Raw genomic sequence first — 13,430 nt, 5'->3', positions numbered from 1 at the left:
ATCACCACCTCCATCACCATCATCACCACCTCCATCACCACCATCACCACCTCCATCATCACTATCATCACCACCTCCATCACCACCATCACCACCTCCATCACCACCACCATCACCACCTCCATCACCACTATCATCACCACCTCCATCACCACCATCACCACTATCATCACCATTTCCATCACCACTATCATCACCACCTCCATCACCACCATCACGACCTCCATCACCACCACCATCACCACCTCCATCACCACTATCATCACCACCTCCAACACCACCATCACCACCTCCATCACCACTATCATCACCACCTCCATCACCACCATCACCACTATCGTCACCACCTCCATCACCACCACCATCACCACTATCGTCACCATTTCCATCACCACCTCTGTCACCACCACCATCACCACCACCATCACCACCTCCATCACTATCACTACCAATATGTAAAAGCCCTCCAACCTACACAGGCAGCCTGAGTGGGAGGTCATATTTGTTCTGGATGTTTCATGTGTGTGGGTGTGGTTCTGTGTATATGATGGGATGATTGTTGGGGGTGAGATGGGGGAGGCTATTTAAAGAGTTTGAGGCTGAGCAGCCCTGACAGCCAAGAGGCTGGCTACAAAGACCTGGACCCTCCTCACTGAGCACCTACTGTGTTCCTCTCCTTGTCTTTCAACCTCTATGAAGGCTGAGGGACTGGGCTGCCAAACAGGTGTGGGGACTGAGAGTTGGACCAGGGCTGGGACTGGCAGGGGACCAACAGCAAGGCTCTGATCCACCATATTCTGGCTCCCAGAAGTTTACTGTCTGGCTTCTAACAACTCTGCCTTGGTGAGCCTCAGTTTTCTCATCTATAAAATGGGAATAACAGTAACCAGTCTGAATGGACTGTGGTGAGGATAAAGTGCTGTGCAAGTGGCTAGCATGTAGTTGGAGCTCAGTGAACTTGAGTCCCTTGTTCCCATCTGTGGAAGGTCACCACTCTCTCTCCTGACCCCTGATGCTGGACAGGAAACTGGAGGCTCCCGGAGAGCCCAGAGCGGATGTGACCTTCCACCCAGGCTGCTCTTCAGTGTCCTCTGATCCCGTCCTGTGCCCAGTGGCAAGGAGAACCCTTGGAGAGCAGGGTGTGGGCAGTGCGAAGGTGGGGAAGGCCAGGAGGCCAGGAGAGGGGAGGAGTCCTGACGAGGAAGAAAGAAAAAAGGCAGGAAGAAAGAAAATGTGGGAGGAAGGGAGGGAGAGAGGAATGAAGGGGAGGAAGAAAAGACGCTGGGGAAGAGGAGTAAATGACAGAGAGAGGAGGGGGGCAGGGAGAGAGCAGGGAAGAAAGGGAAGGAGGAGGGGGGAGGGAGAGAGCAGGGAAGAAGGGGGGGAGGAGGGGTGAAGAAGGGGGGAGGAGGGGGGAGGGAGAGAGCAGGGAAGAAGGGGGGAGGAGGCAGGAGGGAGAGAGCAGGGAAGAAGGGGGAGGAGGGGGGAGGGAGAGAGCAGGGAGGAAGGGGAGGGAGGAGGGGGGAGGGAGAGAGCAGGGAAGAAGGGGGGAGGAGGGGGGAGGGAGGGAGGGGAGGAAACTGAGCAGAAGGCACTCGGTGCTCAGCGTCCCGAGAAGAGTCTCAGGCAAGGCCCCTAGGCCACCCAGTCCAGCCACCAACCCAGGCAAGGGGGAGGGCTGGGGGACCCTGGGTGTGGGGCTGGGCAGGCTGGCCTTACCAGCTGCCTAACGACCCCCTCCCCTCCACCTGCTGCCCCAGTGGGATCCTATCAACTTACCATGTCGTCCACTGGGAACAATGGGGAGCTGTCAGGAGCTGTGTCATCAGCCGCCTCCCCCAAAGGAGGTGACAGCAACGTCTCCCCATCCTGGGCCGCAGGGCCAGCTGCCTGCCTAGTGGGGGAGGGCCCAGCAGCTGGGCCTCCCTCTGTCATGGCTCCTCTCTCTTGGTGCCCCTCCCCTCCCCTCTACATCCTCCAGGTCCCTCTCCCCAGGGGGTCCCCTACATTGGGCTGCTATTTGCTCATAATGGGGGAGGGGGCAGGCAGGGGAGGAGTAGTGCAGAGAGCACGAGGGCGTCAGGACATGTGTGTTTCAGTCTTTGTCATTGTGGCAGAGATGACCAGCTGTCCCTCATTATCTGTTCTCCCCTTCGTCCTGATGAATTACCACCCCTAATTTTGGGCTGGGCACATGGCTGTCCTGAGTAAAGACCACAGTTCTCAGGCTGCTTTGCAGTTAGCTTTGGCCGCATGACTAAGTTCTGGCCATAATATAAGTGCAACACCTGGGCCACATCCTTTTTGGGAAGGGCATGTTCTTTTTCAACCCTCTGCTTTTCTGCTCTGGAATGCAGACATTATGACTGTAGATGGGGCAGCCATTTTGGGTCATGAGGTGAAAGTTGTATGTTGAGGACGGCAGAGCAAATTAGCAGGTACCTGGGTCCCCGATGATCGTGGAGCTGCTGTACCACACCAACCCTGTATGCTTACCTCTCTTAGTTTACTGGACAGAGAGATAAACTTATTTAAGCCATTGATTTGGGGGCCTTTCTGTCACAGATATACATAATCCTAATTGATAGAGTCTCTAACTTGTGATACGACCTTGGGCAAGTCACTTTCTGCCTCTGGGTCTCAGTTGATCTCTTTGAACAATGAGAGTTTTGGACTTATAGAGCATCTGCAAGGACCCACCCTGTTCTGTCATTTTAAGGTTCACTGCTGGGGTTAAAGGCCCTGCCTAGTGAACCGACTTTACAGAGTAATAGGAGACTCTGGAAAATAGAAAAGTCACCAAGAGCTGAAGGTCCATCAAGACTGGAGAAGGTAAAACAAGTAAGTGCTTCCCCAGAGCTCACGAGCCTTACCTAATCAGGCCCTGCCACCCCTCCCACCTCATCTCCTGTGACCCCCCTCTCTTACTGCCTACACCCCAGCCGCGCTGGCTTCCTTTCTAGGGCACCAAGCTTGCATCCACCTCAGGACCTTTGCACGTGCTGTTCCCTCTGTCTGGAATGCTCTTCCCTCCAGATCTTTATTCAAGCCCCTGCTCATTGTCATCTCCTCAGAAAGGTCCAGCCCAATTCCCCTACCTTATATTGCCACCTTTCACTCCCTAGCACAACAAAGTTTAAAGATTTTATAGCACTTACTGACATCTAAAATTTTCTTGTTCATTATCTGCTTCTTTTTTCTGACTTTCTCCAGCAAAATATAAACTCATGAGAGAAAGTACCTGCCATGTTAACTGCTATATCACCAGGACTTGGAATAGGACCTGGCATACAGTAAGTGCTCAATAAGTACTCAAGGAATAAATACAGGTCATGCTGGAAGGACGAGGAGGGAATTGGCATTTACTGAGAACCTACGATGTGCCAGGCACTGTGCTCATGCTTCATGTGAGTCATCTCATTCACTTGTCTTAACACTCTCAGGTAGGACTTGTTATTCCCATTTTTCAAACCTGGAAACTGAGGTCCTCAGATGATGGTGACTCAATCTCAGGTCCCAGATCTCTAAGCACTAGGGCTGGGATTTGAGCCCAGGTTCCCTGGATGGAGCCCAGTGGGTTTTCATGATTCTGGCCAGGCCTGGACATATGCTCTGGGACCAAATGGCATCCTCAGATGTCCCTACTGCCTCCCATGTGCCCCATCCTCTCACCCCGCTTGCTAAGCAGCTCCCTGTCACCTCCCAGGCAGCCACTTCACTGGCTTTGATTTTCAGCATCTTTTCCGTCATCTTCCGAGGAGACTGTGCTCTAAGCCTGCAGCATCACAGAGGCACTGGATTCCAGAGATGCTTCTTCCCACTCTGAAATGTGAGGACTGGTTCCTTCAGGAGGGAAAAAAGCACATTCTCTGCCAGGCCCGCTTCAGGAACTCCTGTCTGATCTTCATGGCCAACCCTGGCAGGGAAGCAGCTCTGTGGCCTTGCTCCGGTCTCCTCTGCCCTCCAAGCCTCAGTTTTCTCATCTGGAAAGTGGGGATAACGATGATACCAATCTGGCAGTGTGCTTGAGGGGTAAATGGGATGAAGGTGGGGCAAGGGCATTTGGTTTTAAGGTTTAAATCAAGGAGATTTCCTGCATCTAAATAAAAACACCTGACCTCCATCCTGTGGGCAACCCCCATACCTCTGATTACGGCATCCTGGTGTTATAACACATCAACAGCTCACCAATTTAAAGACCACCCTCTATCCTGAGTCCTCCCCCTTCCTGACTATGTGGTCTTAAACAACTCCCTTCACCTAGCTGAGCCTCAGTTTCCTTATATGTAAACTGAATAGGTTGGACTAGAATCCACTCCAGCTCTGAAATTCTAAAGCTTCTTTACCAAAGGAAAGTCTGAGAGATAATAGCTATTAGTTAGTGAGCATTTATTATGTGCCAGGGACAACTGTCAGCCCTTTTACCTGTATTGTCTAATTTTGTCCTCACAATAACCCTTGAGGAAGGTATTATTATTTCCATTTAACAGCTGAGGAAACTGAGGCTCACAGACGAGAGAAATCACACAAGGTCCCACAAGGGTGGTGGGATTCTTACTCGGGCGTCTGTCCAAAAGTTTGTAATATTTTACTCCACTGTGTGCACGAGATTTGAATTTATTTTCACCCCCATTTTTTGACCAGTGTTTACCTGCTTTGTCTGCTGCTGAGGACAGGACTGTCAGGAGGTTGCCAGGGCTTGGGACCACCTGTAGATGAGACAAGCAGTTTGCAGAAAGTACGGAGCTGGCTGGCTGGCAAGTGGGGCCACAGCTTGTGTTCCAGTCTCTTTATTAGTCCAGGTATCTGGGTGATACATCCAATTTTGGAGGTGCCTGCGGTGGTGGCAGGGGATGGGGAAGGGGCGGATATGACAGTTCTCCAAGGAATCCTGAAAGCAGGGGAAAGAGCTACACAGGCAACATCACGTCATTTGCAAAGGTGCCAGGGAAATGTCAGAGTAAAATGTGCTGGCTGAGATCTGGGAATGAAAAATCCATTCCTGGCTTCCCTGAAGCAAATCCCTGCACTTCTCAACATCCACCTCAGACAGAGGAATTAGTCACTTGGCAGTTCTCTTCAGCACCATGGACAGTACCCCAGATCTGCCTTCCGGGTACCCACCCAGGCCTCAGTGTGCCAGGCACAATGACTGGCACCATGGCCAGTGGAAGGGACACTTTTGCTCCCACATCCCTGGGAGCCTACCATCTGGTTGCAAGGAGAAGACTTACATCGGGGAAAACCCATTCACACAGTGCTGGGCGTTCACTTGTGCTGCAAAAGGACCCTCCCAGCCAATGTTGCACTTGACTTCCATTCATGCATTTGGCTGTTACTGAGCAGCTGCTGTGTGCCTGGTTCTGCACCAGATACCGAGGAGGAAGACTGCAGATGAATAAAGATGGTACTTGCCCTTGAAAAGCTTGGGGCTAGTGGGGGAGACTGGAAACCAGCGATTACAGGACAGATAAACAAAATGCTTGCAAACAGCCGCACTAATGATGTGCCAGGCAGGGCCCTATGACACATGATGATGTAAATGAGCTAACTAGTGTTCTCAGTTCCATTGTACAGGTGGAGAAACAGGTCAGGGGACTTGCCCAAGGTCACATGGCGATGAAGAGGCAGAGCTGGGATTTGCACCCAGGTGGTCAGGCTCTAGAATCTGCGACTTAAACCACTACCACAGTCTGTAAGGTAGTAGCAGGGAAGCATTTGGATGAGCCTAGAAGGAGGCGGTGGAGAATTCCTGGAGGAGGTGACAGCTGGGCTGAATTTTCCTAGTTGAGGGGAAGTGAGGAAGCAGAAGAGAGAATAGCCCATGTGAAGCCACAGAAACATAGCATCCCATATTGGTTCCTGTGGCTACAGCAAAGAGGGCGGGAGCAGGGAGGTGTTGGAAGAAGAGGTTAGAGGGGTCCCCAAAGGTGGGACCCTGGAGAGCAATGTACTAAACTAGGGAGTTGGGCTTTATTCCGAAACTCTGTGGAGACAGCAAAAGGTTTCCAGTATTGAAGGCAGATGATCAGATTTGTCCTCTGGAAAATGGCTGGCAGTGCACGCGGGGGTGGGCGGGGGGGGGGGGGGGTGGACCGGACGGGGACCACTGGAAGGTGGGATGTCCAGCCAGGGAGCTGCTGCAGAACACCAGTTGTTCTGCAAGGGGGGACTGCGGTGGGGCAATGGAGTGGATGGTATGACCACAAGAGCCCTTGAGGAGGACGATTCATGATTAAGACCACAGGCTCTGGCCCCACGTCTCCTGGTTCATAACCAAGACCAGGAGTGAGGAAGCAGCTGCTGAAGACAGCTCACCTTCAAGCTCATGCGCTTTGCTCACAAGTCCTTCTTGCTCAGGGCCCACTTACTCTTACTTTACATACAATTCCAACAGAGTTAAGGCTCTGATTCCCAAATCCACAGCAGATTAGAAGGAGAAAGTTCTCCAGGATGGGAGAAGAACTGTTAAGAGGCAGGTACACTGAGAGCAGGGAAGAATGATAGCCAACATTAAGAGACCAAAACTTTTTCTAAAAAGCACAATAAAGTGGCATCATTTGGTAGATTTCAAAAGCAACAATACAACTTACATTAAAGGATACTCTATTTAATAACGTAAGGAAATAGATTACATATGTAAAAACATTTTCATCCAAAGGCGAAAATGAAATTTGAAAGTTTGAGTGATTAAAGGAGCAAACCCTTAGCTGTGCAGATTGGCCACTTGCTCCTAGGATCCAGGGGACTGAATTTTGTGCCTTGCATGTTCAGGGTACCTTTCAGAACCCTATCCTATCCATGAGCTTACCTGGTCCTCACACCCATTCCATGAGGGAAATAGGCAGAGAGGCCATGCCCATGTCACAGAGGAAGAAACTCGTGCCTGTCTTTTCACAGTCTGCCCAAACAGCTCTTCATCTTTGCGCTCCGGCTTGGAGCGCAGGTCTCCAGACTGGTAGCCCAGAGCTCTCAATCAGTGCCCGCCCCCACCCCTGTCTGCCTCCCCTTTTCTCCCTCCCCTTCCAAGACAGACCACACCCCCAACCCCCAACTCCCCGCCCCGCCCCCCCCACCGCAGGTGCTCAACACATGCTGCTGCCGATTGGCTGGTGAGATGGCCCTGAGCAGCAGCCCTCTCCTCCATAGGTCTGTGTTTGGTGACGTCATATTAATTTGCATACCCATCAGCCAATCAGCATCCACCTTCCAGCAGGCAGTCCATCTCTGTATGGACCAAGCCCTCTCACTGAGACTGAGTTCCCCCCGCAACTTACAACCGTGACAGAACCACCTTTAATCCAATACTCACAGTGCCAGGCCTGCGCTGTGAGTTTTGCGCGTGTTCCCTCACTGAATGTGCACACCTGCGTGAGGTAGGAACTGTTCGTATTCCCATTTCTCAGATTAAGATACTTCCGAAGTTTAAGAATTTGGCCAAGGTCATGCACATGATAAATGATAGAGAAGGACTTTGAACCCGAGACTGTCTGACTCCAAATGCTGGGTTCTCAACAGCTCTAGTGTCTTCCAGCAGGGGTACAAGCGGGCATTCGCTAGGGCTTGGGTGGGGCCCCACATGACTTCAGCCTGGGAAGGCAGCCTCTCCAGGTCCCTTTCTCCACTGCCCCACAGATTCTTGCTGGGGGAGAGAAGTCCCTACTGAGTCTGCTCCATTCGAGGAAGGAACTGGAGAGGAGCTTCCAGGTAGGGGAGGAGCGTGTAGTGAAGCCGGGTTTTTAGATCTGGGAGGATCCTGTAAGGCCTTCTGGGGAGCCCTAGCTGGGGGCTCAAGGCAGGGCAGAGCCAAGGTCTTGTTGCCAAGGTGCTGGGTGACCTGGGCCATTGTGTGAGTAATGAGCCCTGGGGGCTCTTCCTCACCTGCCTTCTGCGAGGTTGACTTTCCAGGGACAGGAGATGGCAGATGCTAGCAGGACACAGATGAGGGAAGACACAAGCTCAGCCTCTCAGCATTCCCCCTTGTCTGGCACAGGCAAAGCACCCCAGCAGGGACCCAGGCACATCACCTGTCCTCCACAATCCAGCCACTCCCAGGAAGAGGGATAGAAGACCACCAAGAGCTTTGCGGTAAGTCTCCCTGTCACTGAGCCATTGCACAGGGGACAGCCAAGATAACCAATTCAATGACGATGCAGTCAGGGAAGCCTTCCTGGGGGTAGCGGTAATTCAGCTAGACTTCTTAGGCCGGCTGATTGGATGAGCAGAATGTGGAGGGGAGAGCATGCCAGGTGCAGGGAATAACAAATACAAAAAAACAAGAGTTTACCTTGTAGAAGGAAAAGACCACCCCCTGAGGTCAAGGCAGGCAGGTGACTCAGAGTGTATGACAGGGGTAACACTACAACCTTGGTTTCTTCACTCCCAGCCCAGCGTTCATCTCTGTCTGAGCCCCAGCCTGCATTTCTATCCTCTTGTCTGTCTGGGTGTCAATGGACTGGGGCCTGGGTTAGGGTCATCTCCGCTATGTCTGCTGGGCAGGGCCCTGCTCCCCACCCCTGCCCCAAAACCCTGACTGGCCAGGCCCAACGCCTCCAGGCCCTTAGAGGCCAGCCTTGATTCTGCAGTTGGTCCTTTGGCTCCATCTGGTGGTAAATCTGTGAAATGACAACAGGTGGCCCTTAAGAAGAGGCTGTGGGGGGAAGTGGTGGAAGAGGAAACGTTTGAGTCAGAGGAAGAGGAGAAAACGGAGAGAAGGGGTGAGAAGAGAAAGAAGAAGTAACTGCTTTGTAGCCCATATGGATCACCATGCACGTTGGTGAGAGGCTGACTAATCTTGGTCCCAACCCATAGCAGCTATACACAGACCCTCCCTGTTTACTCATCTATAAAATGGGTATAAAACCCCCCAACTTTATAGTGTTACCTTTGGTGATGCATTGACTGAGGGGCTTGAAGGGGCCTTCAAGGGTGCTAGAAATGATCTCTATAATGGTGGTTGTTACACAGTTGTAAAAAGTCATAGAGCTGTACACGCAAGGCTGTGCCCTTTATATGAGTTGTATTTCAATAAAAATACAATATAAACAATAATATCAACCTCACAGGATTTTGGTGAGGACTAGGTGAGATCATGTAGGAAAGGGGCTTAGCTTGGAGTCGGGCACACAGTAAGGATGCAGTGAGAGTTACTGCTGTTGTCACCAAGCGCTTTCAAATATAGCTATCCTTCCAGTTTTACAACAATCCTGTACGTTGACTTACATCCTATAGCTGAAAAATGGAGGCTTGGTGAAAAAGTGCTCCAGATTGTCTAATTCCATTTCCTAGACTTTTTCTACTGGGCCCTCAAGCCAGCTTGGGCTGCACAGGACCCGGGTCATCATAGTTTTCTGGGCAGGCCCAAGGGCCACTATGCCCAGCAAAGCACCAGGTTAAGGTGTTGACTGCAGGTTCCCAGAAGACCTGGATCTTCTGGGTCACAGGGCACCAGAGATGTCCCTCTCAACAGAGCAGAAGAGAAAGAACCAAGCAGTCCACTGAGGGGACGGGGGAGGAGGGCAGCATGGGAGTGTGGGGTAGGGGAGAGATCCAGGGCAGATCTGGGTCGAAACCCGGGCTCTGCTGAGTGATGGGAGGCGAGTTGCTTCTCATCCATGGGGATCAGTTTCCTCCTCTGTAAAATGGGGATGAGAGTATGGGCTGTTCCTGCAGCTTGGGGTTACCGTGAGAGCTGAGTGACACTGTGTGGGTGGAGACACTCCGGTCCTCCCACTGACCTTGCAGGTGGGCAAGAGCCTCCCCATTTTGCAAATGAAGAAACTTTGAGGCTTAGATGCTACAGACCCTACCCAGCTCCCACCTTAGACCTCAGCCCCAAGATAAGCCGTGGCATTAAAGCAGCCCAGGAAAGTGGAGCGAAGGCCTGGGAGTGTGGAGTCCTAAGGCCAGTCCAGAAACCTCAGTGCTGCAGATTAAATGGGATGATGTATGCGGCCAAAAGGATGGCTGGGGGCGGCGCCCTGGAACACGGGATAGCCCTTTGGTTAATTCAGATCAGGGTAACAGCCTTGGCCTCCACAGCTGCAGTTGATCCTGCTGCCCCTCCTCCCAGCCATGGTGACACCAGAGCCCCTGGAGGAAACTGGGCTTCCCAGTCCCGGGTCACCCCTAGGATGGCCAGTCCCAGAAGTCCCTTGTGGCCCTGGCCTGCCATCTGGTGGCCATGGTAAGAACTGCCAGGACAAGACGTCAGTGTCTGGTCCTGCCTCCCTCTCCCTCAGTGCTGTGCCAGCCTCTGCGTGAAGGGAGCCTGGGGGAGCTGGTGGCTCTCCTCAGTAGCCCTCCGCTCCGGCTTCCATGGTGGTGCGGTGGTTAAGAATCCACCTGCCAATGCAGTGGACACGGGTTCAAGCCCTGGTCCGGGAAGATCTCACATGCCACGGAGCAACTAAGCCTGTGCGCCACAACTACTGAGCCTGCGCTCCAGACCCCGCGAGCCACAACTACTGAGCTCACGCGCCACATCTACTGAAGCCCCCGTGCTCTAGAGCCTGTGCTCTGCAACAAAAGAAGCCATGGCAATGAGAAGCCCGCGCACCGCAACGAAGAGCAGCCTCCACTCGCTGCAACTAGAGAAAGCCCGCACGAAGCAACGCAACTAGAGAAAAGACTCAATGCAGCCAAAAATAATAAATAAATAAAAATAAATAAATTTTAAAAAGCCCTCCGCTCTGGTGGGCAGCATCTCTGAGTGCCTGTCGCTAAGCCCCAAGGCTACGGAGTAAACAGGGCAAAGGTCTCTTTTTGGGTCAGGGTCAAGCATCACAGACCATGAGGTCAGGTTGGTTTGGGGCAGAACATTCTAACATAACTTCCTTTGGACAAAACAGAGCCCATGGCCCTGGGCAGGCTTTTACTACACAAACTCAGGTGTGCAAGAAATCACCCATTTCAAGTTTCCTTCCAAAGTTTCTTCTGAGTTCCTCCTCCTCCTGGGCTTACCCATGATTGAATGTCCCCCACCTTGGATCACGAAGAACAGAGGTTTCTGCAGCCCCCCAAATGGGGACAGGGCCTCTGGGGGTTATCACAGGCCCAAGTGCACCTGGTCCATGGAGGGAGGAGGTCCCATGCTCCTGGGCTACCCAGGCTCAGGAGTTTCTACCCAGGTTGGCAGCCCCAGCTTGGGGTCCATCCTCTCTCAGTCTACCATGAAGTCATTCCCCTCGGAGGCCTTGGCATCTCTTGGGGTGCCCCAGGGTGCAGGGATTGGCTTCCAGCTCCTCTGTCCTGCCTCCTCTTACCCCTTAGCAGCCTGGGGCAAATTAATTCTTTTCTTTGTTGCTTCTTTCACTATCCACCTGATTTAGTTAGTATTGCTATGTTACAGACCAACCCCAAACTGGGTGCATCAGACAGCCAGCTAAGTATGATCATGAATTCTGCAGGTTAGACATTTGGACAGGGCACAGCGGAGACAGTGGGCTCTGCTCTATGGTGCCTGAGGCCTCGGCTGCAAGACTTGAAGGCAGAGGTGGGAATCATCAGAGGCGTCTTCACTCACAGATTTGGTGGCCAACACTGGCTGTTGGCTAGAACTTTGAGGTCTTTCTGCATGTGTTAAATTGGGCTTCCCCACAACACGGTAGCTGGATTCCAAGAATAAGCATCCCGAGAGATGGAGGCAGAAGTGCACGGCATCATTCAGATCTAGCCCTGGAAGTCACACAGCATCTTCTCCCATCTTCTACTAGTTGAAGCAGTCACCAAGGTCTGCCCTGGTCAGAGGCCTCGCCACTTGATGGCAGTGGTGTCAGGGTCACACTGGAAGAACACGTGGATGGGAGATATTGCTGTGGCCGTACTTAGGAAGTCCATCTGCCACGCCACCTCAACCAAAGCCAGCGCTTTTAGAGAAGAACCGCCGGCTTGTTCTTTCCAATACGCAACACTGAACTGCCAGAAACAAGGCAGCTCAGCGCTGGGCTGCCTGCTGATCCTGCGGAGGAGAACGTGAGAGGGAACTCTGAGTGGATGACTGCAAACAGGGAAGCCTGTCCAGAACAGAGTGCGTACTCTGGGAGTGCGGTTCCAGGAGGAGAAATGGTTCAGGTCAGTTAAAAGCAAAAGCCAGAACAGTCTCTGTCTCAAAGCAGGAAAGCAGAGTCGCTGCGTGTGGCTGATTGGCGGCTATACCTGGGCTTGTCGTTTAGGTAAGTGCAGCTGGCAGAACGTAGTCTGCCATGGGCACCCACCTGGGGTTAGGGGGCCTGGGAACCTCAGCTGAGCAGTGATACGTACACACAAGCACCAGGTTAGAGATGCAGTGCTCTAGCAGGTCTGCGCCGGGGCCGCCAGGTTTGTCTGAATATCTCAGCAAATGATGGAACTCAAAGACCAGGCAATACTGAGATGGCTAGGCACAAGGTCATGGGGTCAGACACCCCTGGCTTGACACTGGTCTCCATCATCTGTGTCACCTTGGATGGATGACATCTCCAAGCTTCACTTTCTCATCTGCAAAATGGGGATAATTCTAGTCATAGAGCCATAGGCAATTTTAGGGCAAAGTTCTAAATTGGTAAGGCGAAAATCGAGTACAGACAGAACCACCCTTGAAAGCCCCTTAATTTCCCCCCAACATGTACACACATGGTTTTGCAGGTACAACCGTGTGGAGTGATTCTAAAGAAAACTAAATTCGGAGAACTGATGAGCCAGAACAGAGAAGGGCAAAGGAGAAGCCAGGAACAGGTGGCTTGGCTGCCACACCATCTGCCTTTGAGAAAATATCCAGCCCCTTGCTGAGTGGGGGACCTGGGGGGGTGAGGATGGGATTCTACCTGTCAGGTTCCCTGACTGACTTCTCTTCTGTTTTCATATTAATCCTCTATAATCTTAATATGTGTTGTGGATTTGTGTGCTCTCATCAACATGAAACTAGGTAATACACACGAAGGCTCCCAGCACAGTCTGTGGCACATAACAGATGCTCAGTAAACATGGGCTGGATTTGAGTCTTAATCTTGCTGGACCAGACAAGGCTCGTTTGCAGCCAGGACAGCTGTCCAGGTTGTTAGGACATCAAAACATGTCCCTACCAGTTGATATAGAGCTGCTGTCCCAGTGCCCCCTGAGGGCTCCCCACTGCCCCAGTTGCCCTGGCCTCTCCCCTGGGATCCCCAAATCCCCCCATGATCCAGCACCTTGAGGGGTGACCCTGGTCCAGGACCCTGCTCAGGCATAAGGCTGGAGTCTGTTCTGATTGATTGATCCCTTGAGCTTCTAGGGTTAAATGTTTCAGGGGTCACCCTGCCCATGTTCCCAAGCCCCATGCAAAGCTGTCAGGAGTCGGTACTGTTTCTTGCACTTCTCCACTGGCATGTCCTGCTGGGGCCCCGAGGATCCCTCACTCTGCCTGGGCTTTGGCTCCCGCACATCCAGGGGGCTGAGCAGGTGCGGGGCAGGAG

The 13,430-nt window shown here is 52.4% G+C and overlaps 1 long non-coding RNA gene across 2 annotated transcripts; it reads left to right on the top strand.

Moving 5' to 3' along the window:
* The first annotated feature begins 7,158 nt into the window (after window positions 1-7,158).
* LOC307190029 lies at window positions 7,159-12,760 on the top strand. Of its 2 annotated transcripts, none has more exons than XR_013829353.1 (3): window positions 7,159-7,376; window positions 7,994-8,088; window positions 12,625-12,760. It is a non-coding gene; the product is annotated as an uncharacterized lncRNA (long non-coding RNA). The 2 variants fall into 2 exon arrangements; XR_013829354.1 differs by lacking the exon at window positions 12,625-12,760 and adding an exon at window positions 8,633-9,264.
* The last annotated feature ends 670 nt before the right edge of the window (window positions 12,761-13,430 follow it).

This window comes from Stenella coeruleoalba (genome assembly GCF_951394435.1).
Source record: "Stenella coeruleoalba genome assembly, chromosome: 8".
NCBI classification, from domain to species: Eukaryota; Metazoa; Chordata; class Mammalia; order Artiodactyla; family Delphinidae; genus Stenella; species Stenella coeruleoalba.
This window is presented reverse-complemented; position numbering and strand designations above follow the sequence as displayed.